General features: G+C 37.5%; 1 long non-coding RNA gene across 6 annotated transcripts; it reads right to left on the bottom strand.

Moving 5' to 3' along the window:
• Window positions 1-15,456: 15,456 nt before the first annotated feature.
• LOC149621453 (uncharacterized) lies at window positions 15,457-26,087 on the bottom strand. Of its 6 annotated transcripts, none has more exons than XR_016375044.1 (4): window positions 19,041-26,087; window positions 17,580-18,967; window positions 17,274-17,502; window positions 15,457-17,215 (listed from the first exon to the last, which is right to left on the bottom strand). It is a non-coding gene; the product is annotated as an uncharacterized LOC149621453 (long non-coding RNA). The 6 variants fall into 6 exon arrangements; XR_016375043.1 differs by lacking the exon at window positions 17,274-17,502 and having other exon boundaries at window positions 17,921-17,951; window positions 18,023-18,967; XR_016375046.1 differs by having other exon boundaries at window positions 15,457-15,906; window positions 16,261-18,967.
• Window positions 26,088-27,335: the final 1,248 nt, after the last annotated feature.

Raw genomic sequence — 27,335 nt, 5'->3', positions numbered from 1 at the left:
ACCTCGCGCGTATAGGATTCCCGCGCTTTTTTTCCACACGTCATAGTGATGTCATAAAACGGGCAAACAAGCTCGACAAGACAAAATTGTTCATATATCGGAACAGAGTTTTCATCTTTTTCAATGGATTTTAAAAATAGAAACTTTGGTTCAATTATATTAAAAACTTGATATTTTGAAAGTAGAGACTTAAAAGTGTAACATAATACCACTTTCGTGGTAAAATATGATATGAAATTGGAAATTCTCATACTCTTTAAGGCGATTGGAATTATTAACTGTCGTTTTAATATAGCTAGCACTGCTCTTTGTAACTTCCTACATAGTAAACTCCTGAATATAGCGATTGTTAATTACATGGGCTTGGTATAAGAATCGTATCGATCGATTGTATCGTTGTACGATCGTGAGGTGTCGAATACAGCTTTTTGAGACACGCTTGTTTAATCAATCTACCTATTTCAGAATAAATTGAATTGAACAAAAAAATCGGAATTTAATAAAAAAAACAAAAATTGATAAATTACTATATCAACATGCATGCATGCAAGTTTAAGAACACATATCTAGGAACATGATAAATTGCATACTAATGTAACTCTAACGGGGTCAATATCTCAAGCAAGCAGAATTTATTTTGAATTTACCTCAGTGCCTTCCCGTCCATAATAACAAGTTTGTCCCATGGCATCGTCCAACCAAAGTATAAGTTTGGAATTTGGGTAAGATTCCAGGTCCGAAATGCCGTTGATCAAGTATTTGTTTGCGGGTAAGAAGTTGGTTTTAACACCACAGCAGAAAAGAGTTGATATAAAGAAGCAAGACCAACAAATATACTGTTTAATGAAACGAGTGGATATTCCGAACATGGTAGAGTCGAATTCAGGAACATCTAAATTGGAATAAATTATCCTAATGTGAAAATTTATTTAAATGTTAATGAAATTTTACAAACTCCACGGTCCAACAGGGAACCGATGTTAATCCGTGTCAAAATTGTGTGGTTGGGAATGTAGGACATAATCCCACCATCAGAGTCAAAAAGGGTCACATACTTCCGTTGCACAAGGGACAAAAAGGACATAATCCCGTTGCGCATGCACTGCGCCACTTTGCTTACAACACCATTGCATGAACAAACTAACTGATATCAAGATAGACAATTCTATTTTGCATTAGGTTAGCAGAGCGTAGTTTCTATCCACGGACATCTGGGTTATGGGCACAGCACGCTTGCACTGCGCCACTCAGCTTACATAACCACTGTATGAACAAACTCTCTTATATCAAGATAACAAGTTCTATTTAGTATTAGTTTAGCTGAGCGTGGTTTCTATCCACGGACCTCTGGGTTATGGGCCCAGCACGCCTCCACTGCGCCACTCTGCTTACATGATCATAGTATGAACAAACTAACTTATATCAAAATAGCAAGTGCTATTTTGCATTAATTTAGCAGAGCGTGGTTTCGATCCACGGACCTCTGGGTTATGGGCTCAGCACGCTTCCACTGCGCCACTCTGCTTACATCACCATTATATGAAAAACTAACTGATACTAAAATAGCAAATGCTACTTTGCATTAACATAGCAGAGCGTGGTTTCGATCCACGGACCTCTGGGTTATGGGCCCAGCACGCTTCCACTGCGCCACTCTGCTTACATCACCATTATATGAAAAACTAACTGATACTAAAATAGCAAATGCTACTTTACGCTTATTTACGCTTATAGCTCATTATTATTACCACATAGGAATTATCAACATCAAGGAGATATATTTTCAGCCTACGAATGAGGTATTGTGTGTCAGATTCTCGATTACAAACGTCTTATCTCGATTGTTCATAAAAGTTAGCATCCCAAGGCGAGGTCGAATGTATTTACTGTGGAGTAAACGGCAGTTGAATCCAACAAAGTTTTTCTCTCCTAACATTTTTTCTTGGTGCCAATGCCAGGTGGGAAAAAATGGAATTTCCCTTTCCAACCCTTAAAATTTCCCTTTTTGGATCAAAATTTCCGTGGTTCAGGGCTGCCAGATTCCGCGCATAGAAAATTATAGAAATATTGCATGACGAGTGTTTTGGTGATGTAATTTCGTCTGATAAATAATTGACCTAATGTGGTCGATACTAACGACCACAATAGGTCAGTTATTTAGCAGACGACTTTCGATAATTTGAAATTACTAAAAACAGTAGCAAGACTGCCATCTAATCTGAATCCAAAGTAATTGATAAGTCAATTTGATAAAGTTGTTTATTTTTTTGTTGAGATTGTTGGCTTTGAATTAAATATTTCTTCCCATGGAATTTCACTAGATTTAGCAAATTCTTGGTAGAATTTCCCTTTTCCCTTTCTACTGGCGCCAACTAACGTCTGCCGCGGAATGTTAGGTCTCACTAAAAAAATCTCACCCCCCCCTAAAATGTACGAAACTTCAATTTTTGCTAGGTGTGGTTATATAACCATGCAGACCTAGCTTTGCGCTGATGATTTGTGTTTATGTGTGTTTGTGGCCGGGGTACGCCATGAACAAATGTGGCTAGAAACCGATTAAGACGAGATCCGCTACCACATTGGAGCTCGTAATTGGAAAAAATTGCAAAGAAAAAGTACATCAGTTCTTATCAATTTTTAAACCTTCATTGTGCATGTGTTTTCACCAGTAGGATTTAAATATAATTCTCATATTTTTACAAACTTATTACGTTCGAATATTTTTAGTTTATCATAGTTTAGATTCAAATTTACTCCATTATCTAAAATTCCAGCTATTCCTCCGTAGGCCGATCACGTCTTCTGCTATTTTACCCACGACGTACGACAAGCGCATGCGCGGAAAAATTTGCGAAAATGTCTATTCTCACCCGCTCGGACCGGTTCTACATCCATCCCATTCCTCTCCCCTCTCTCTCTCTCACTCAGCAGAGTTCGTAGATACTTTCGTTCTCTCTCCTATCTCTGCAACCTTCTTTCAACAAGAGACTATAGAGAAGGCAGTTTAGTATCAGGCTGGCATATGAAGCCTTTTGCCTCTCCAACCGCGAAGTTATATCTCCTGGCCTCGGATAAGATCATGCCTCCTAGTTGAAGAGTTAGAGAGAGAGAAGTGGACCGTGCCTCTGACAAAGCTCTCTCCGATAATCGCACTCTATTCGCGACAGTTTCATAACAAGCGAATTTAGGCGAGGATGTATAGTACTGGCCTGGCGAGTGAAAGGTCCGCGGTTCGATTCTCCGTCGAGGAAGAAAATTTAAAAATATTATAAATTTAAATAAATCGTTCACATGAAAAATATGGAGCCATCGCCACCTAGAAGTGACTTTTCAAAGCACTATTTAAAAATAGCGAACGAAACATCATCATCTTCTACACACCACGTCAAACTAATAACCCATCGTATATACGATGTGGCTAAAAACGTTACAATAACAAGATATGCCCCAAGGCAAATTAACGCTTTTTGCAGTGTGATATTGTCTTTAACGAAACCCGAAATTAGGGATATTCACACCGGCAACGTCAGTTCGAAGCAAAGGCGTGGAAAATTATAGGAAAAGTATCGATGGCTTAACAACAATCCGTAGTGGCGCAGACGTAAAATATCCTCATCCCACACCGGCGACGTCAGTTTGGTTCCCGCTACCTCCGAGAGACCGCATTTTCTCGTCGACAATATGATCGAATTTAGTATAGATGTCGCTAGTGCGGTGGAGAATCAAATTCCGGCGAGCTCTACCGCGTAATTTAAATTTACGATAATGTACGGGAACGCGAAACAGCCAGCCGTCCTGCCAGCTAGCCAGTCAGCTAGTCAGCCTGCTTCCAGGGGTCTCCGTATAAAGCTTTTGATATGGGCAAAAAGCTTAAAAAACCAGCCTTATACATTGAAGTCTGTATGAAGTCTTATCTGAGAGAGGTACCCCTCTCATAGAATAATTTCTTTTAAAAGTTGTAGCGGAAAACATAATTTTATGTAGCAGCGAATCAAAGCTAAAGTGTAAAAGTCTCCCCAACTTATTATTCGATTTACTATGTGAAAAAAATTGCTTATCTTCGTTTTTATGACATTATGTATCAACATAAGCATATCAAACCACCCGTAAGCGTGAATCGGCGGTAAATTAGCCACAGGCATTGTCTGGGTAAAACTCGCGAGACAAATCATCCTGGTGGCACAAAATTGAAACTTTATTCAAATCGCGCAAGGGATGCTACCGGAAGCTTGGGAATAAATACAAGGATTAATATACAGGGTGTATCTGAAATGGACGTAGGAGCGGAAGTATTTGGGTTCCTGGGGCCAATATAAGGCGAAACTGTGGTATGACATTTTGTCGTACGTCAACCCATTTGGAAGTTACTTGAACCTAACACTTGCTAGTTTGCATAAATCACAGCATGTTGACTTCACCGAAAACAGTAGGAATTAAGTTCAAGATAGTATGATTATTGCAAATTAGTGGTTGCCAGCTAAAACGAAAAAAGCCTCATAGCCATAGAGTTTATAGTCAATTTTTAAGGAGTTGAAAGTTGTACAGTTTGTGACTCATAAAGAACATCAATGTAAAACAACATGTTACGATTTAGTGTGTTGAATCAACTGACCGATACTAACGGGAAACTGACAACGATAAGTAGCGCAGTCTAATAAGGAACACCGACATTTTGCTTCATTCTTCAAACAATCGGAAGGTTGCATTTAGTTTAAAAATTAGGTTAAAGTTGCAACTTATCGAAATCGGTATTCGTGAATAAATGTTAATAGGCGAATATTTGGGATGGGATGTTGGGCAACGCCTGTTAAGGATTAAATTTTACTAATTAATATGTGAAATTTAATCCCTATAAAAATCGACAAATAATGAAGAAACCTAAATGTTGAAAATGAAATAAAATTTGTTATGGTTCAAAGTGACCAAAAAAGGGAACATTCCTTTCTCCAAAAAATTACATTGAGGGAGTAAGCGTTTTTCTTGGGGCCTCACCCGAAAATTCACCCGTATCAAATTAAGTACGCTATGTTGAATAGCGTATCTAGGAGGTGGCTTCATGAAACCTAGCATTCCTTCTCAAGATCTCACACTACTAACTTGTTCAAGAAAGGGTTGAAAGGCTCGTGATTGGCCTACACTGATTACGAGGTACCTCCAAAAGTAATAGTAGAGAAAAATTTTGAGAAGAAATTTTCGTTCTTAACCTCGGAACCGAACGGATGACAGCAAATAAAATTAACGAAAATTTGTGAAAAAACCAAAAGTGGAGGGTTAACTTAAAACTAAGAAAAAATTTCGCAAAGAAATTAATAAACGATTAAACCTTAGTAAATTTGCAGACCACCTTAAAACTTTAGGCTAATGACGTTTACTAACTGGTAGCAATCTGCCAGCGTTGAGAACGATAGGAGACCTACGTGCAATGCGAGATGCAATGTAATGTACCCATAAGAAAATGTACATTCTTACTCCTTAGAATTATTCTATGACAATTGCCATTAAAAACGGTATAAAAGGTACTTCTTTCAAAGGTTCAAAGTGTTTTAAAGCATGTAAAAAATAATTTGCTAATTTAATGAAAACAAGACGTCGCCGGCTATGTAGTCTTGTACACAAACCAAAATGAACGCCTTTGCAACCTTTCGATTGTTTGAAGAATGAAGCAAATTGTCGGTGTTTCACTGTTTCTTATTAGACTGCGCTACTTATCGCTGTCAGTTTCCCGTTAGTATCGGTCAGTTGTTTCAACAAACTAATCGTAACATGTTATTTTACAATGATGTTCGTTATGAGCCACCAACTGTACAACTTTCTATTCCTTAAAAATTTACTCTATGGCTATGAGGCTTTTTTTGTTTTAGCTGGCAACCACTAATTTGCAATAATCATCCTATCTCGAACTTAATTCCTACTGTTTTAGACGAAGTCAACATGCTGTGATTTATGCAAACTAGCAAGTGTTAGGTTCAAGTAACTTCCTAATGGGTTGGCGTACGACAAAAAAAAAGTGATACCACAGTTTCGCCTTATATTGGCCCCAGGAACCCAACTACTTCCGCTCCTACGTCCATTTCAGATACACCCTGTATACCTTAAACTTACCTATTATAAGCTCTACCTCTCTAATACTTGTAATCATAACATTGTCGTCTGCTAGTGGCTAAGTGGGGCCAAAACGTGGATTTTGAAGTTCATGTCTTCCGAAAAGATCGGGGAGGCGTGGAAAGTAATGTTTATTTATTTATGGGCCTATTTATTTCAGAAGGGAGAGTATACCGAACTGTTATAACAGTTTAAGCGGCGCCTATAAATTAAACTTACTAAACCGATTACCGCTGCCATTTATTGCAGAAGCAGACGACTGCTTAGATTTTCGGGTTATAAGGTGGTAGGGGGAATCGGCAAGGAGAGAATTTCTTCATTTTCCCTCGAGGTGGCGTAGAGCCTTAAATTTCTCTCTTGCCGCTTTCTGGCGCTCGCTTATGGTATTAATTGATAAAAACTAGTTGGATTTGTGAAAAACTGAGCTTGATGAGTTTCATTTCATTTATTAAAAACTGATAATATTGCGAAGTGGAGAATAAACTAGTCCATTTAACTGTGATGACTCTATAAGAATCAAAAATATATGTAGCTCGACTGTGATCTTTGCAGCTCTTTTTCAAACTCAGAAAACCTTTCAACGGAAATGTTATTATATTGATTTTTTTATTATTGTTATTAGCCTTAATAGATTTTCTGTCAATTTTATTCTTCCTTTGAGGGCCGAACACACATAACTAAATTTTTTTCAAGGGAATTTAAAATGTATGCTTGGGGTATAAAGTATCTGATGAAAATTACCATGCAGCGGTAAAATTTCTAAAGAAGAAATATGAGAAGAGAGAATGAATCACAAATTAATGAAAAATAAAAAGAACTCTTGACACTCAATACCCTCAGTCGAATGTGATGTTCACATCGAAAGTTAATTAGATCAGTTAACAAGCATGGGGAAAACCTGTAGAGATTCAAATTTTTAACTTGCATTTTTGCGATAAAGAGCCCAAAACTTCCGGATACTTCAAAGCAATCAAGAGAATGAAGTTGTTAGTCTGGTGAACGGAGTTTTCACGTCTGGTAACAGTGGCTAGCACAGATAAATGTACTACCCAAACAACTGATAAAATAGCTGTCAGCAGGTAATTCTATAAACATAAGAAAAATAAACTTTGTTTAAAGTCTACTACGCATACTATATAGCCCATCAGAACAAATATGTTTACTAGGAGAAGAAAAGATGGAAGTTACTTCGAAAAAACTGAACTGATTCATAAAAGTATGACATTATGAAATGGAAGAATAGGTTTAATTATAATATAGTAGCTAAAAGCAGCAGAACATTACGCTTTCATAATTTTAATATCTGTGGTCAGTAGCCCTATCTTGTAACACTTTTTGGAAAAACACGTATTTATAGTACGAAATAATTTGCTAAAATGAAAAAGGAGACAAAGTTTGAATTATTGCCTAACGATTGCTGTCATTTTGACACTGCTACGACTAATCCAGCAAAATGGGTTCCCTACTATCGTATTCCATTTTACTGCACTGAGCTCTCTCGTGATTTGCTCTATACATAGTTTTCACCCCAGTAGTATGTAAATGAGTCTTCTGCGTCAGTGACACCCAGTTGACGCCTGACACCAAGATGGTGTCCTCACGCCTGATTTTTCGGCGGAAAAAGCCCGGGAAAAGCTTTAACCCCTTGACACCATGTTGACTTTGTGAATGGCCTGGAAATTTATAGGGGAAATGCCATGGCGTGGCCTGGGGGAATTAGAATTACGAAATGAAGGAGTCATGTTAACTTTCGGCGTTGTGACCCGTGAGGAAATATACATGATAGGACGCGTGATAGGATGGTGTAAAAGACGGGGTAGGTTTAAGATAAGTTACAACTCTCCAAGCCTTACTACAAGACGCTGAATTGTATTGGATATACACAGCCCATACACAGCCCATCATACAGAAAGGGAATCAGTCAAGACGACGTATATTGAAAACTTTGCGACTTTCCAGGACATTTGATAAATGTAAGAATATTTTGTTTATAGTTAAACCATTAGCCTCTTAACATATTTTATGTATCTCTTCAGGGATAACACCCACATGTTCGAGCTTTCCCACACCAAATCATGCTGCATTACACCGGACTGTAAGGTTAGACTAGGAATGACCCACGAGTCAACTGGCATCTCGCTAAGTGAAGCCAAATACCTTCAACTTTACAATATGCGCGATGTCGTCAACGATTTCTTCGAGAGGGAGGATGTCGAACCCAGCGAGGGATCGGAGGAGAGACGCATTCAACTCGTTACCTATCAGGAGTGAAAATGCTGAACATCAGACAGATGGTACGGGGTAAGGGTGTGGACTACGCAAACCTCTACCCGACCAAGACAGTATTCGCCATAGGCCCATATTTATGGAAAAAATTACTGGGCGAGTGGGCGTACACGTCCCAATAATAACGTTCATCGCCGAGGAAAAAAGGGTGGATGCACTCATCAGGGAAACAGTCACGCAGCAGCTGACCGACCTCATCGCTGGCAGCTGTAATGGATGTCTTATCGACCACCCCTCGCAACTGGAGCATGACTGCATCATGGAATGGCGGGACCCAGTGGACATGCATTATTGCAATGCCGTGTCCAAATTAAAATTAGAGTTAATTGTTAACTCGTTTAACAATAAAACATTTTTAAACCCTACATTCTGTAGGCAGATGCTTACGAGAAATGTCCGAAATGTTAAACAAAATTTATAAAATATGAATAAAAATTGATTGAATTGACGTAATGTGTTTCTACTTGTTGGTAAACCTATATCTTAATCCTTAAGACACCCATAAAATATTATAGTGTACTTTTTAAAAGAACATAAAATCACTCTTATCACAAAACTCCATCCGAAATGATAAGGGAATTAAACTCTGCAAAAATATCTCTTGTAATAGTAATACTCTATCTAAAAGGGTAATGGAATTAAACTCAAAAACTTTGTCTCAATAACAGACCAGTGAACTGATAATAGAAGCAAACATGATTTTGAAATTATAAAAGATCGATTTTATCATTCTTTCACACACAAAATGAACGAATATTTGAACTTAAATATATGGACTGCCAGCAAATAAACAAGACGCCCCAAAGGCTCGTAATAGTAGCCACATCGTACGAGTGAATAGCCCCTCTATATCCTACCCTAATGAGTGGATAACCCCGTTATACTTTACCCTAATGAGTGAATAGCGCTATCTTTTACAATGTTTAAATGATTTACCGTGCATAAATTCAGAGTTAATAGCCCCTCCATGCCCTACTCTAAACAGTGATAAAATTCTAACCGTATAAATTTACTTATGCTGTAATACTAATATTCCGGCGAATCGAAGAACCGATAGTTTGTGATAACCCCCTCAATGAGTTTACAACATAGACTTATGCCGATGCAGACTTATCGCATCTTATAAATTTCTAACAAAGACTTATGCCCAGAAACTTTTAAAAGAGAAAGTTTAGTTATAGTGATTACCCATTTTAGATACAAGTTCAGAAGTACCCGACCCCAAAGATACCGGTTCAGAAGTATCTGACCCCCAAGATACAAGTTCATTATAGTGATTGCCCATTTTAGTGATTATCCCCTCGAATTACCTTTAGCAATGCTAAAATGATCATACGCATTACGCTCATTTATCACTATGTTGGCTCTATCTAAACCCACATTGGAATTAACCGCCAAAACGTTCCAGTCAATCATAACATAGATGGCGATAGCTACCGAACGAGATCGAAACGGGGAAAATCGTTATCTATTTAATTAGCACATAAATAAAAAGAAAATAAATATAAAAACCCCTAACATATAAATTCATAAGTATCCAACCCCACAGATAAAATTCAAAAGTATCCGACCCCACAGATTAAGAGGCACCCCACCCCACATCACCCCGACATTATAGAGATAAAACTAAACGATATAACCTCGGGGTTTCTATCAAGTCTCTATGGCTCAGTGGTAGAATGTCTGTCTACTACGTGAGCGGCCCGAGTTCGATTCCCGGCTGTGACTTAAAGTAAAATTAAATCTCTAACCGAACCCAGTTTCCCCTATCGGTGGGTTGTGGTAAAATAAAGTTCCTTTTAAGCTAGATTCCCAATCGACCGAAAAAACCGGCGGAAATCACACAGTCAACGTTAAAAATTTTAACTTACGCCGGCGTTCAGCGGTAGACCGTTCACACTACGACTGAATTTTGAGTTTGGCGGTTATCAAAATGGAGCCAAAACTTGCCCTTGTGTGTAAACGTGTTGCTGAGCCTTTTTCTCCAGTTCCTCATGGACGTCTTCTGCTTCTGTTTCTCCCTCAGGATTTTTCGGGGATCTTTTATTAATGCGTCAGTTATGTAGATAAATCTGTTTACATCAATCCCATCTCCGTCGCCAATTTGTTGTGTTTGTATGATGAATTAATAAGACAGGTTTGCTAAAACTTAACAACATTTATTTGTACTAAAATCCTTGTGTATTTATCCGGGATAACATTAGCGTGCGACTCATCCTTGAGCCAGTCGAAGAGTGTTTTTAGCCACATCGTATGATGTAAATCTACGATGAGGCTCTTAGTTTGACCTGCCCTGTAGTAGTAGTAGTAGGGGTGTCACAGTCCTGCCTTTGGCAGTATCAAATTTTTCGTTCGTCATTTTTGAACGTCGAGAGAAAATATTTTCTTTTTAGTTAACGTTACAGTTCACACGTGGAGTTTCAAACATAATACAGGGAAGAAATTATATTTTTAACTTTTCTTCCTCCACGGAGAATCGAACCGCGGACCTTTCACTTGCCAGGCCAGTACTATACAGCCTCGCCTAACATCCCTTGTAAAGAAACAGTCTCGAATAAAGTGCTATACTCGGAGAGAGAGGTTTGTAGCAAGTACAGTCCCCTTTTCTCTCTCTATCTCTTCAACTAGGAGTCATGATCTTATCCGAGGCCAGGAGATATAACTTCGCGGTTGGAGAGGCAAAAGCATATTAAACAAGTTGGGAAAACCAAATATTACCTCTCCGAGTGAAGAGTTCTACTACTACAAACTTATTTACCTAGATATGGAATTATTTATCTTTTTTGAAGTAAAAATTTACGAAATATTGAAGCAGTATTCCAAGCATAGCGAATAATACAGTAATGCAGACGATATTTTACATCCAATAAGGATAAATCTTGGACACATGGAAATCAGTCAATAGGGAAAAGATCAGGAAATGAAGTCTACGCTTCAGCTGTTTACCGTATATTCTGATAGCTACATTCACAACTGGTTTTCGGTGTAAACACTATCGTCTCGTCTCACCTCAACAATATTTTTAGTTTGCCAACATGAATGTTAACGTTAAATAACACCAAAACTAAATTGTAGCTAGACGCACTAATAGTCAAAGCGCACCATAAAGAGAATAAAAAGTCTGTAGCTACAACCCGTTTACCATTAGCCCTTTTACTATTCTTATTGCCACCATGATCTTTTCTTCTACTATAAAATCTTAACCTGATTATTTAATAAAGAATTTAACTTTCGGCTCACTCTGAACCGTTGATGGCTCTTCATTTCAGACACGAAAATCAAAGCCCAAAGTTTACTTCACCTCAGGCATCAATTATTTACTCTTCGTTTCACTAAGCCTATTGCGGATTATACTTAATATACCCGCCGGAGTCTAGGTCTTAGTGTTCTTCATGAAATCACTAAACCAAGGATTATTCTATATACAGATGTAGTATAGCTTAAGTAATATGTAAACAGCCATTTCAAATAACAATATTAAAAAAAATCTTTGGAATATCAAAATGAAACAGAGCTTTAAAGCTACAAAAGTATTAATGCATAATAATTACGAAAAATACTTCCACATATTCACTTTATATTATGAAAAAAGGGAATATTAAGGTTCTGTATGATTTCTTAACACATCAACACAAGGCTAACTGCTAACGCGACGCACTAGTGTAACAATGGACGGACACACACAGACAAAAACATAGACTGCTTTTTAACTCTTTCCGTATTATTTTGAGTTGAGAAACAAGATTATCTTTAATATTTAAATAAATATAATTATTTTTAATTATTTTAATCTTCAATAATTAACATTAATAATAGTTAAATCGTTTAAAATAAAGTTATACCTATTATCATCTCAAACTTTGCTAATATTGAGGCTTAAAGTGAAGGGTACCCCTCTTGCCCGCTTTCTTCAAATTTTGGGGTATATATACGTTTCGTTTCCATTATAATAGTAAGGAAAAAGCGCAATTGCGAAACTCTTTGGTGGCGATCCCACCTTAGGGAGGATAGACGTTTCTCGTAACCCTAGCTGATCGCCGCGTATATCCTAAAACCAAACGATGATAATGGAGTAGAAGCCAATGAGACAGATTGGTGTCTATGTGGAATAGACGGAAGACCAGTAGATGGTGGTGTTAGAAGCCAGAATGTACAGACTGGTGTCCAAGTGGGATGGACAAAGACCAGAAGATGGTGGTGATTAGAAGCCAATATGTACAGACTGCTGTCCAGGTGGGATGGACGAAGATCAAAAGATGGTGGTGATTAGAAGCAAGTAAGTACAGACTGGTGTCCGTGTGGGATGGACAAAGACCAGAAGATGGTGGTGTGAGAACTCAAGTAGAGGAGCCATTTCCGTGACTGTGAAAGCAGTTCGGAAATGGCGAACACGTTTGCTCCGATTTGGAAACTGCGAACGCGGTCACGTGGGTGTAACAACAGACACACACAGACAGACAGACACACACGATCGTTACAGAACCTCTCCGTGACATACGTCACTCGGAGAGGTAAAAAATTTTTACCGACCGGGCAAAAGTTTTTATCACTGTTTAGGGTAGGGCATCGAGGGGCTATTCACTCTTATTTTATGCACGGTAAATCATTTAAGCATTGTAAAAGATAGCGTTATTCACTCACAAGGGAGGTGTATAGAGGGGTTATCCACTCATTAGGGTAGGTATAGAGGGGCTATTCACTCGTACGATGTGGGTACTATTACGAGCCCTTGGGTCGTCTTGTCTTTTTCCTCTCTCTCCCTTTCGTTCTCCCTCCTCCTTCCTACCCCCTACCTTGCTTATCGCGCCATCTATTTATCTTCATGCATACTAATAGTTTGTTACAACACCCGGCGTGTGTCCATCTTATTTTTACCTCTCCGTGTGACGTAGTCCAGGAGAGGTTCTGTAACGGCCGTGTCTGTGTGTGTCTGTCCGTTGTTACACCCACATGACCGCGTTCACAGTTTGCGAATCGGAGCAAACGTGCTCGCCATTTCCGAACTGCTTTCACAGTCACGGAAGTGGCTGCTCTACTTGAGTTTTCACACCACTATCTTCTGGTCTTTGTCCATCCCACACGGACACCAGTCTGTTCTTACTGGCTTCTAATCACCACCATCTTTTGGTCTTCGTCCATCCCACACGGATGCACTTACACTGGCTTCTAACACCACCATCCACTGGTCTTCCGTCTATTCCACATAGACACCAATCTGTATCATTGGCTTCTACTCCATTATCATCGTTTGGTTTTAGGATATACGCGGCGATCAGCTAGGGTTACGAGAAACGTCTATCCTCCCTAAGGTGGAATCACCACCAAAGGTTTTCGCAATTGCGCTTTTTCCTTACTATTATAATGGAAACGAATCGTATATATACCCCAACATTTGAAGAAAGCGGGCAAGAGGGGTACCCTTCACTTTAAACGTCAATATTAGCAAAGTTTGAGATGATAATAGGTATAACTTTATTTTAAACGATTTAACTATTATTAATGTTAATAATTGAAGATTAAAATAATTAAAAATAATTATATTTATTTAAATATTAAAGATAAACCTCTCGTGCAAAGAGAGATATTATCATCGCCTCCTATATCTACCAAGGCCCGTGCATGCGATATATTTCCTTCATTGCCTCCTATATCTATCAAGGCCCGTGCATTTCGATATACTTTTCAAAACAACAACCAAAATGGGAAGCTCCTCTTAGAAACATAATAATTTCTTTTCTCTGTATATGAAATGAAAATATGGATAATATTGCGCTCCTTCTTTAATGGTATGAATCATTTCCTGTCTATTAATATTTTACGTAGGAGTAATATGTTTTTAGCGAAGTCTAGAGAGGATAAACATAAGCGAGATTGTTTCGGGAAAAAAATACTGCTTCCACTAATGGGTTTATACTCCTTGTTACTGTTGTATAGAGTAATCATGATAATAGCTTAAAAAATTACGAGAGGACAGACCTTTTTTATCCTCTTGTTTTATTCTTAATAGGAATATAAAACATTTATTTTGTATCAAAAAATATTTTTTGGTGCTAAGATTGCTTTAAAAAAATCCAAACGGTTAGGCATTGGTAAAAAAAAAAACAAATGATATTTTTCAAATCTAATGAGATAACGCCCACCTAGTTGAAAATTGCCCTTTATTACCCGCGGGAGCCATTCTTAATGAGAATTTCGATGCTAGAAGGTTGTCAATTAAACTACCGGCATATTATTGTTGTTGGAAATTGGATATTAAGTCAAATTAAGTGGTTGTAAAGAGCCAGCAGGTTTTTGCCGCTTCTTTTTGTGAGTATTTGATTTTTGTATGTAAAATGGAGGAAGATAATGTTGAGAGTAAGGATGAAATGCGGAAGCTCAAAGCGCGGGAAAGGATGAGGGCAAAAAGGTCGACGTTTTCATTGGATACTTAAGTTTATATAATCTTCTCGACACGGAGAGGTAATATTTTGGTTTTCCCAACTTGTTGATATATGGTCTATCCATTTTTACAAGTTCAAACAATCGATTGCACTATAGGAGGGAACCGAAGGGACGATTTCAGAACTCCAATTCTGGTTTTTCGCTGGTTTCACTTTCTTCTTTTTCACCGTTTTACTAATTTCCCTCGAAATTACGTGGTTATATCTTAATAATTTGTCAGTGTCGTTTAACTTAGCATCGTTAATGATAGATTTCAACTTATCATCCTTCTCTAATTCCACCGAAGTGTCGACTTTGAAACCGCAATTTGATTTTAACCTATTATAAGTGTCTTCAGAAATTAATAACATTTTTCGTGCCATTCTATTTTATTGCGCGACTTATAGCCGCACCTGCCACTGAGCTGATGATAAGGGTCCAAGGAGCAAAGGAAAGAAGACCCCGTTTTGAATTAGTATTTTCTTCTTTATTGAATTAGGGATTTTCGAAGTAACTCGTCTTAGGGCGTGTCGATGTTTCTTCAACCGCTGCTTCTCGTTTTCTGAAAGAGGGACATTACCCTGTAGGATATTCATACAACACTGGGCAATAGATTTTACAGCTTCTTTATTAGCATATTTTATTGCAGCATTTCTTTGACACCCATTACATTTTGATATGTAATTTAAAAAATTTTAAATTTTCGCGTACTCTCTCCGATGGAGCGATGTGGCTAGCCTCGCGGCTTTCACCAGGGTGCAGTTGTTGTCGTTCCTGTGGTACGTGCAGGCTTTGGGGGTCTGGCAGTCCTCGATAGTGGTCAGTTTGTAACGCTAAAAATTCCTAATTCTAACAATAAGTTTGTGGGCATGTCAATTCCACGAAAATAAATAATTGTTATCTCCCTTCAAAATTCTATTCCGGACAGATTTTGTAGATAAACCAATTTCGGACTTTCTCGGCCAAAGAAGTTCGAAACCGCTCCTTCAAATTCCAACCGTCATTAGTCCTTATCTTTCCCTTACTCAACGCGAGAAGCGTTCTCCCTTCAGCTTCCCTCGAACGAATTTTGACGATCATTATTATTCATTTATTTCACTAAAAAGTATTGAGAGTTGCGTTTAACATACGTACCAGTAAAATAGAATTGGTAAATGTATTAAGTTCAGCTAGCTAATTGGACCAAGTCATTTACAATGCATAGAGGGGTGGTGGCTAGCCCCTATGCCACAGCTAACCGACAGCGCCCTATACTAACTATTACCGTTAACCTCTGCAAGTTTTGATAGAAAGGAGAAACCGGGTTAGACCGCGGAGGAAAACTCCTTTAACATGCGGAGTTTTATGTATGTATATAGTACGGGGTGTGCGCTTGGTCCCCTAATTGATAGCAGGACCAAGATAAGATCTATTCGGAGTGTTAGTGTGTGTGTGGGGGGGGGCGCGCTTTACCTTTAGAAAGCTGAACTTTCTTGGAAAGGACAATCCGATCGGCGGTAGAACCGAAGATGAAAGAGGAGCCACGATGACTTCTTCTTAAGCCATTATGTGCATGGAAGTAGCGCTTTCAAAAAGAGACGACAATATTACTCTCGGGCGCGGGGTCCCACGGCTCGCCAGAACACGTGACGTTGACAGTTATTTATTATAGTATTCTATTATTTTATCGTTGTTATTACAATTTAAAGATGTTCATTAAGAACCTGCAATGCCATTTTGTATTATTAATTTTTGTATGGTCATGACCTTAGTACCATGTTTCGTTGTTTAAGTATAGTAAAGGTATCGACTTATTGGTAACTCTCAATACCGTCTTAAATTAATTTATCTTATCTCCTATAAAATGATCCCCTAGACAAACAGATTTTATCTTAATCTTACTTACGCTTCCTGAAATGAGTAAGGTAGCGAGCAACCCGGATAGCCTAATCCTTTTCCCTTTTTACTTTTGTAGTGGATTGACATGTTAGTTAAGGTTAATCTATTATAACGGCTGTAAATTATAATTTCTTATGACCGTTACAAGTTTCGGACACCCGTACTCCTCGGTGTTGGTAACGTCCACTCCCAAGAGCTGGGTAGAACCAAAGCTTTCTCCGCACCCCTTCGTAACGAAGGATGATGCCTTCTGGCGAATGTACTCGCCTACTTCCTGCAGCGTTTCGTAGGGATAATCCCCCTCCTCGAAACCTTGGTCATAAATGTTGCGAGACAGCCAGTGAACCTGTCTTTTATCCTTAATAGATAGTTCCGAGAATAGGCATGGTGATTGGAAAATCCATACGTCATAGGCTGTCGTCTCCTTCAAGTACATTGACAGCTCCCGATCCATTCTCCCTTGATCCTGAAAACGTAGGCTTCCAGGATGGCCGTCATTTCGGTATGAATACCGCTGCTAATTGTTGCCCTGGAATTATACCTGTTCTTAATCTATGATTATCCTGGGTGTTGGCCATAAGGTCTACCAAGAGATAACCGTAGGGTTCAGTTGTCGCCTGTCTAAACGCGTCCACTACGTATTTGCTATTACCCAGTGAAATTTGTCTCGAAATATTAACAATGGCGGATTGATCACGCGGTGTTTTAAATATGACCAAGTAATGGGCGTTAAGGTTCAGGGTGCGTATTTCCTTTCCATGGTAGTATAAGTTCTGCATTAAAATTAGAACGGAAGTGTTTCTATGGTGGGAGCCTCTAAGGAAAAGATTTGTTTCATCCTTATTATTCGCTATTTCACATAAAAGATCGTCTAATATAACGAAATTACTCACACTAACATCTAAGGTGCTAACATCCAATAATCCCCCATGGAATTTCAAGTTCGGGGTATGGGATAGTATGGTACTAAAAAGATTCGACTGATATTCCGTGTAACACCATATTATCCTTTCTGGGGTAGGTGAAATACATATATCTCTATGCTCAATTTACTCTCCTACAAAAACACTCTTCCCACATCCCGTGACCCCGGCTAAGAGTCCGGTAAATGGGTGTTTCATGCTTAAATCCATATCGATAAATGAGGAAAAAATGAACCGAACACTGATAATATATCCTAGGGGGAAACTGGCAAGGCTTAACTGAGATGTTTAAAAAGATTATTAGTACTTACAATTTGACTGATTCCATTTCTGTGTGATGGGCTGTGTATATCCAATACAATTCAGCGTCTTGTAGTAAGGCTTGGAGAGTTGTAACTTATCTTTAAACCTACCCCGTCTTTTACACCATCCTATCACGCGTCCTATCATGTATATTTCCTCACGGGTCACAACGCCGAAAGTTAACATGACTCCTTCATTTCGTAATTCTAATTCCCCCAGGCCACGCCATGGCATTTCCCCTATAAATTTCCAGGCCATTCACAAAGTCAACATGGTGTTGAGGGGTTAAAGCTTTTCCCGGGTTTTCCCAACCGAAAAATCTGGCGTGAGGACATCATCTTGGTGTCAGGTGTCAACTGGGTGTCAGGCGCCAAATCTGGTGTGAGGACGTCATCTTGGTGTCAGGATTCAACTGGGTGACACTGACGCAAAAGACTCACTTACATACTACTCACCCCAGTGTTTTTCGAGCACTTTAAAGGGTCTGTAAAGCGGTCGGCGGACCGTGATTTTTTGAAGACTATAGAGTCTCTTTAACGATGATGTCGGGTCGAGCACTAGCTGATTTAGTACTAGTTACATGTACAGTAGCCTTATCTTGGAACAAATTTTGGAAAATGAGAGATAAAAAATTCCAAATAATGTACTAAAGTGTATATCATAGCATTCGTTTTTCATTGAAAGACTTTATAAGGCACAAGTTTATGACACAACTTTCTCTAGTGGTCAATATATTTGACAATTTACGACAAGTTCAAATAGAATGATGAAAGAACAGGTTACTATTGGTGTTTAATTCCAAACAACCACGCATGTAAATAACTACGAGATGATTTTCGTGACTTATTACTGGCAATTGGGCAAGTCGTACTAAAATGCATTTACATTGTGGTAACGTAAAAAAGTACCTCAAAGGTGAATGCCCCAAATATATCGGAACTAACATCTGATATATATGGATATGCTCTTAACGTTGCATAATAATCGTATTGTATCGGAAGCGATGTAATGTTTAAATCTTTGTCGTTGAAGCGTATAGCATTAGTCTTTCTCCTCTAAAATGAAAAAAAGAAGAAATAAACGTTAAATGCATCGATTAAGATTTAATTGTAGCCTAACTGTTCTTACAGAGTAAAATAGATGATTTTTGAATTCGTCAAACCTACAAAGAAACACTAAATTAACTAATGAGAACTACTCCTTAATACACTGTTAGAAAAAAAGGTGTTTCATGGGTGTTCGGAAATACCTTGAGGTGTTTATACACTCTTTTTGGAGTGTTTTTTAACTGAGATGGTGTTTTCTCCGTAAAAAGGTGCTAGTTGACTCTTTTAAGGTATTTTTTAAGGAAATGATGATTCACTGGTACGTAGACACACCTTTAGGTGTTAATTGACCCTTAATAAATTGGTTTTTAAACGGAAATAGTGTTTTTAATATAAATCTGTTCGAATGGTGCGAATAAGTCGGTTTAAGAAACTTAATTCCTAAAATAATTTTAAACATAGCTATCTTTAACGTTATACTTCTAGGGAACACCTATATCAGAACTTTTGTAAATTTAGGGTATAAAAGGTGATTGATTCACAATAAGAGGTAAGAAAGTGTGCAATTGCGTGAACCTTTGGTGGAAGCTCTGCCATTGGGAGGCTAGACGTTTCTCGTAACCCTAGCCGCGTGAGGCGTATGTGGTGTACACGAAAGACTATTGCATGGTATTGATGTTAGAAGCCATTAAATACCGTTTAGGATTGGGTGAAACAATTGGTGGTTAGACAGTAGATGAAGGTGTAACGGATAGTTAATTATTGACGTTAAATAAGATGGATATAGCAATGAAGTAACATTTTTCGAATTTCTGTATACTGCGAACGCGGTCCGGAAATTGCGAACACGTTTGCTTCCATTTTGCCAACTGCGAACACGGTGCCAGACAGACACACAGACACGTCCAGTGCAATACCTCTCCGTGACGTTCTCGTCACTCGGAGAGGTAAAAATTCTACTTCATTACGCAATCTCCACACTTGTTTTTCAGATGGTATATACGAAATACACGTTTATCTGTACTTATTGGCTTCTGACAACACCATCTGTGTATACCACATACACGTTAATCTGAAACATTAGCTTCTGCTCCATTATCATCGTTGGAATTAAGATGTACGCGCGAACGGCTTAAGTTACGAGAAACGACTAGCCTCCCAATGGCAGGGCTTTGACCAAAGGTTCACGCAATAGCGCTTATTCCTACCATTTGTCAATCAATTGCCTTATATACCCTAAATTTCCAAAATTTGTGAAAACGGTTTACGCTAGAAGTCAAACATCAACAATAGCTATATTTAAAATCATTTTAAGAATAACGCTTCTTTAAACCACTTAACTAGAATTAAGGTAAAATACTGACGATTAAAAAATTAATATCATTTATATTTAATTAATTATTTAAGATAAACTTATTTCTATGTACTGACACAAGTGAGAGTTAATATAGAACGAGTAATGAAGATTGCATCTGAATCGAAACACTATACGCATATCAAAGTTAATATAAAGCGAATAAAATAAAATTATCTCTTACAAAACCATAACATTTTCTTATTGTTGAATATTAAATGGAAATATTTAGTATGTTTCGGCATTGCGATTCTTTTTGTAGTTTTGTAGCTAAAAAGCTCTGTTTCATTTCAATATTCCAAGAACATCTTTTATATTAATATTTCAAATTCGGTGTTTACTTTTTAATTCAGCTTTACTACATTTATATACAGTGTAAACGTGAAATTAAACTTTCCCAGTTACACTGAATGCTACTTCTAAAGATTTTGGTAAGCGTTGTTCGGTTTGGTTCCATGAATTCGTGTCTTTGAGGAGGTATTGACGGTTCACAGTGAGCCGAAAATTAAATACACATTTGAATGATTTAAATCAGGTCCTTAGATAGAACTATTGAGGATATACAGTAAAGGTTAAACGTAACCATTTCACACGCATATCAATTCTTACGCTGTTGAATAAGGCTTACAGCAGAAAAAAACGTTTACCCTTAATCCACTGGATTTGAGCAGCAGATTTTGAGCAGCTATTTTGAAAGACTAATCTATGGTATAACTCATGTGTTTTGTAAAAATAAATTTTAAAAAACACCTTTTACAGAGTCTATAGACACCTTTCTGGTATAATTATAAACTTATTTTAAGGGTTTTGTTTTAAACCTAACCGGAATTAAAAAGCACCAACGTCATTGGAATTTAAAAACAACAAATTAGTCTCAAAAACATCTTTTTTTAAAGGGTTTATAAACACTTTTTCTGGTATTAATATGTACCTCTATTCAAAGCTATTAAAACACGTAACAGGATTTAAAAAGCACCTTCAGGAATGGTATTATTTCGCACCGTTTTGAAAGGTGCGTATTGACATCCTCTCGAATGGTGCTTTTAAACACCAATAGAAGTGCTCCTGGGGATGCATTAGGAAACACCTCTAAAGGTTTCAAACAGTTCCAATTTTTTTAACAGTGTAGCCATTTCTTTCGAGCTGTTGGTGGCAAAATTAATTTAGAAGATCATGTGCTCCAAAAAGTGGATAAGCTTTCACTTGACACAAGTTTTGCTGCAGAAAGAGAAGTGTAAAAAGCATCAACAAAGTGGCAAATTTTGTTAGTGAAATGTGGGAAGTTGAAAAAGCTTTTATGGAATTGCTTCAAAAACTTTCTTCTTTTGGATCTGTAAAAACTGGTGGCGCTAAATTGTGTTGCGGGATCACCACCGATGAATTTAATTGTTTGAAAGTGAAAGACACGAAGGATTTTGCCCAAAAAAGGTTTTATCCAGGTGGTGCCCAAGTATACGAAGGACCCAATTGTTCCGTTATAATTGACATCTCAAACAAATTTCGAATGCCAGCGTATCCTTTTCATCGTTGTGTCAATTGCCAGTCGTACGTGTCACGTCGGGCAAAGCGAAGCTTCAGCATCTCGGAATTTGAAGGTCAGTTCATCAAGCGTCCCAAATAAATCTATAATAAAAACAACTCCAAGTAGTATTTTTTCCAAAGTACACTGTTAAAAATAATGGTTCATAAATGGTATAAAAAGGGTATATCCTCTCCCGCTGCACCATTAATGGTTTAAATTTAGCTAAACAATGGTGTGATTATGGTTTGGTTTGATTGGCAAACCATTGATGGTGTATGAATGGTTTATCTTAAATGTTTGACTGTTCCACATATGGTTTGATAATGGCATATTAGGATAAGTGGTTAAAATATGGTTAAGAAATGGTTTATGTTAAAAACTTTTGACCATTCCATATATGGTTTGATAATGGAAAGTTGGATATATGGTTCGAATTTGGTTTAAAAATAATTAACCATTTTTTCTCTATTCCATATATGGTTTGGTAATGGAAAGTCAGGATATCTGGTTAAAATATGGTATAGACATAGTCATACATTGTTCTATATTCCATATTAGGTTTGATAATGGAAAATTAGGGTATATGGTTAAAATATGGTTTAAAAATAGTTAACAATTTTTACTCTATTCCATAACATGCAAGCATAAAATTTAAACGTTGGCACATTAGTTTAAATTTAAACTGTTGACAGAGCCATAGTTTTTTCTTCTCAGAGTGACAATGACGTCACGGAGAGGTATTACACTGGACGTGTCTGTGTGTGTCTGTCTGTCACCGCGTTCGCAGTTGGCAAATCTGAGCTAACGTGTTCCCAATTTCCAGACCGAGTTCGCAGTATACAGAAATTCAGAAAATTTTACTTCCTTGCTTTATCCATCTTATTTAACGCTAATCATTAACTCTCCATTACACCTTCATCTGCTGTCTAACCGCCATTGTTTCACCCAATGCCAACCGCTATTTAATGGCTTCTAACAACAACACACCGCAAGCACAATAATCTGTTCTTAATGTCTTCTAACACACTTTCGTCTATACCACATAGACACCAATCTGCAACATTGGCTTCTACTCCATCATCGTCGTTAGGCGTAAAATGTACGCGGGGAGGGGCTAGGATTAAGATAAACGTCTAGCCACCCAATGGCAGGGCTTCCACCAAAGGTTCACGCAATTGCGCATTTTATTTTCCCATAGTGTGAATCAATCGCCTTATATACCCTAAATTTACAAAAGTTCTGATATAGGTGTTCTCTAGAAGTATAACGTTAAAGATATCTGTGTTTAAAATTATTTTAGGAATTAAGATTCATAAACCAACTTAACTAAAATTAACATAAATTACTGACGATTAAAATATTTAATATCAGTTTCATTTATTTAATTATTTAAGATAAACCTCTTTCTTTGGAATGACACAAGAGAGAGTTTATATAGAACGAGTAATGAAGATTGCATCTGAATCGAAACACTACACGCATACCAAAGTTAATATCATGTTAATATAAAGCGAGTAGGATGAAAAGATCTGTTACAAAACGGTAACATTTTCTTTTTGCAGAATATTGAAAGGAAATATTTTAAATATTTTTCGGCATTACGATTCTTTTAGTAGTTGTGTAGGTATAAAACTATGTTTCATGTCAATATTTAAGAACATCTTTTGATATTAACATTTCAAATTTGGTGTTTAATTTTTAATTCAGCTTTACTACATTTATATATAGTGTAAACGTAAATTGTAACTTCAACAGATGATATGTATATTAATACTTCATTATCCCAGTGTTGAAACGATCGGTTCTATGAAATAATATATCTTAGATAAAAACGAAAATTGACCTTGTTTCGTGCCCTCTTTAAGGAGGTATTTACGGTTCAGAGTGAGCCAAAAGTTAAATCCACATTTAAGTGATAGATATTAGCTTCGCATTAGAATTGAGGATACATAGAAAATGATTATACGCTTCAACCTTTACAAATGCCCTCGGCAATAACTCGCCAAATGCGAACTATGTATGTCCGGTTTTTCTCATTGACTAATGGACCTGTGATTTGAAAGTAAATTTTTGTTTGAAAGAGTACGTCCTCGTCTCAACTCGGAGACGTTTATTTTGGTTTCCCAACTTTTAATGAAACAATTTATTTTTTATTACCTATCCGAGTGAATTATGTCACGGAGAGTCCTAATTTCGACGTGTGTGTCTGTTGCTACACCCCAGGGGACCGCGTTCTCAGTTTGCAAATCGGAGCAAAAGTGTGCTCAATTTCCGAACCGCATATACAGTTCCCGGAAATTTCTAAAATTGTATTCCTCTTACACTGTCTAACACTACCAACTTCTTGTTTTTGTCCATCCCACATGGACACCAGTCTGTACTTACTGGCTTCAATACACGACCATCATCCGGTCTTTTGTCCTTACCACATGGACACCAGTCTGTGCTTACTGGCTTCTATCTCTATCATCATCGTTAAGGTTAACACAGACGCAGTGATCAGCTAGGGTTACGAGAAACGTCTATATTCTGTCAAACGAAAGAAGAGCCCTGAGAAATTCGTCCAAATTGGTGTAGCCACCATCGACCCCATAGTACTTTATCAACTTGTTTTGTTTTGTCAATAGTCGTCTGTAACATAGTCTGCTATAAACAGATAGGCTTAATCGCAATAGAACCAATACATTTTGCAATACATATTTAATATGTTTACGTTTCATGGTTTTTTACGATAATCGAGTATTAAAGAATATAAATCAAAATTAACGACAAGACACCAGTTTTATCTTTGTTGAACTAGCATTGCAATATATTTTAATGACATAATAGCAGACTATATTACACACGACTATTGACAAAACAAAACAAGTTGATAAAGTACTATGGGGTCGATGGTGGCGACACTAATTTGGACAAATTTCTCAGGGCTCTTCTTTCGTTTGACAGACTATAGCCTCCCAATGGTGGGGTTTCCACCAAAAGTTCACGCAGTTGCGCTGCCCTTATCAATATCTGAGATTTGCATCATTTATATACTACTGATTTGAGTAGGGCAAAACAGCAGGCGTATCCTTCATTTCAAACGTCAATATTAGTCAAGTCTCTCAAGAATGTATAATTATTCTTTTTTAAAACGATGTAACGCTCAACAAGGTGAATAATTAACGAAGAAAATATATAATAGTAATTATATTTATTACCTCTCCGAGTGACGTATGTCACGGAGAGGTTCTAAAATCGACAGGCATGTCGGGGTGTGTGTGTGTGTGTGTGTGTCTGTTGTTACACCCACCTGACCGCGTTCGCAGTTTCCAAATCGGAGCAAACGTGTTCGCCATTACCGAACAGTATTCACAGTCACGGAAATGGCTCCTCCACTTGAGTTCTCACACCACCATCTTCTGGTCTTGTTCCATCCCACACGGACACCAGTCTGTACTTACTGGCTTCTAATCACCATCATCTTCTGGTCTTCGTCCCTTCCACTTGGAAACCAGTCTGTACATACTGGCTTCTAATCACCACCATCTTCTGGTCTTTGTCCATCCCACATGGACACCAGTCTGTTCACACTGGCTTCTAACACCACCATCTTCTGGTCTTTGTTTTTGTCCATCCCACATGGACAATAGTCTGTTCACCTGGCTTCTACACCACCATCTTCTGGTCTCTGTTTTTGTCCATCCCACATGGACACCAGTCTGCACACCTGGCTTCTACTCCATCGTCATCCTTTCGTTTAAGACATTCGCGGCGATCAGCCAGGGTTACGAGAAACGTCTAGCCTCCCTAGGGTGGGTTGTCCACCAATGGTTTTCGCAATTGCGGTTGTTCTTGCTTTTAACTGTAGTTCGACACCCTTATATACTACCTATTTGAGTAGGGCGAAGCAACCGGCGTATGCTTCATTTCAAACGCCAATATTAGTCAAGTCTCTCAAGAATGTTTAATTGTTCTTTATCAAAACGATGTAACGCTCAATAAGGCGAACAACTAACGAAGAAAATATTTAATATTAGTTATATTTATTTTAATATTTAAGATAATCTTGTTTCTCAACTCAAAATTAATACGGAAAGAGTTCAAAATCAGTCTTATGTTTTTGTCTGTGTGTGTCCGTCCATTGTTACACTAGTGCGTCGCGTTAGCAGTTAGCCTTGTGTTGATGTGTTAAGAAATCATACAGAACCTTAATATTCCCTTTTTCCATAATATAAAGTGAATATGTAGAAGTATTTTTCGTAATTATGATGCATTTAGTACTATTGTAGCTTTAAAGCTCTGTTTCATTTTGATATTCCTAAGATTTTTTTTAATATTGTTATTTGAAATGGCTGTTTATATATTACTTAAGCTATAGTACATTTGTATATAGAATTGTCCTTGGTTTAGTAATTTAATGAAGAAAACTAAGATCTAGACTCTAGCGGGTATATCAAGTACTATCCGCAATAGGCTTAGTGAAACAAAGAGTAAATAATTGCGGCCTGAGGTGAAGTAAACTTTGGGCTTTGATTTTCATGTCTGAAATGAAGAGACATCAACTGTTCAGAGTGAGCCGAAAGTTAAATACACTCTTAAATAATCAGGTTAAGATTTTATAATAGAAGAAAAGATCATGTTGGCAATTTGGTAAGTAAAAGGGCTAATGGTAAACGGGTAGTAGCTACATACTTTTTACTTTATGTATGATGCGCATTGACTATTAGTGCGTCTAGCTACAATATAGCTTTGGTGTTATTTAACGTTAACATTCATGTTGGCAAACTACTGCAAACCAGTTGTGAATGTAGCTATCAGAATATACGGTAAACAGCTGAAGACTTCATTTCCTGTTCTTTTCCCCATTGACTGATTTGCATGTGTCCAAGATTTATCCTTATTGGATGTAAAATGTCGTCTGCTTTACTGTATATTCACTATGCTTGGAATACTGCTTCAATATTTCGTAAATTTTTACTTCAGAAAACAGAAATAATTCAATATCTAGGTAAATAAGTTTGTAGTAGTAGACCTCTTGACTCGGAGAGGTAATATTTTGGTTTTCCCAACTTGTTTAAAATCTAAACCCGATCATTTAAATGTGTATTTAGCTTTCGGCTCACTCTGAACCGTTAATGTCTGACACTAATCTCAAGACCCACAGTATACCACACTTCGGGCCTCAAATATTAACTCTTTAGCTCACTAGGCCTATTACGGATTATACTAGATTTAACCGACCGAGTCTAAGCATTAGCGTTTTCATTGTAATTGCTAACTCAAGGATTAGTCTATATACAAATGTAGTATAGCTTAAGTAATATATAAACAGCCATTTAAAATAATAGTATTTAAAAACGTTCTTGAAATATCAAAATGAAACAGAGCTTTAAAGCTACAAAACTACTAAAGGCATCGAAATTACGAAAAATATTTTCATACATTCACTTTATATTATGAAAAAGGGAAATATGAAAGTTTTGTGAGATTATTTTACACAAGGCGAACTGCTAACACAC

This window comes from Phalangium opilio, unplaced genomic scaffold (assembly GCF_054372755.1).
Source record: "Phalangium opilio isolate 3A_F unplaced genomic scaffold, DU_Popi_V2 ptg000204l_1, whole genome shotgun sequence".
NCBI lineage: Eukaryota > Metazoa > Arthropoda > Arachnida > Opiliones > Phalangiidae > Phalangium > Phalangium opilio.
Note: the sequence above shows the minus strand (reverse complement) of the source record. Positions and strands in the feature narration are given on the sequence as shown.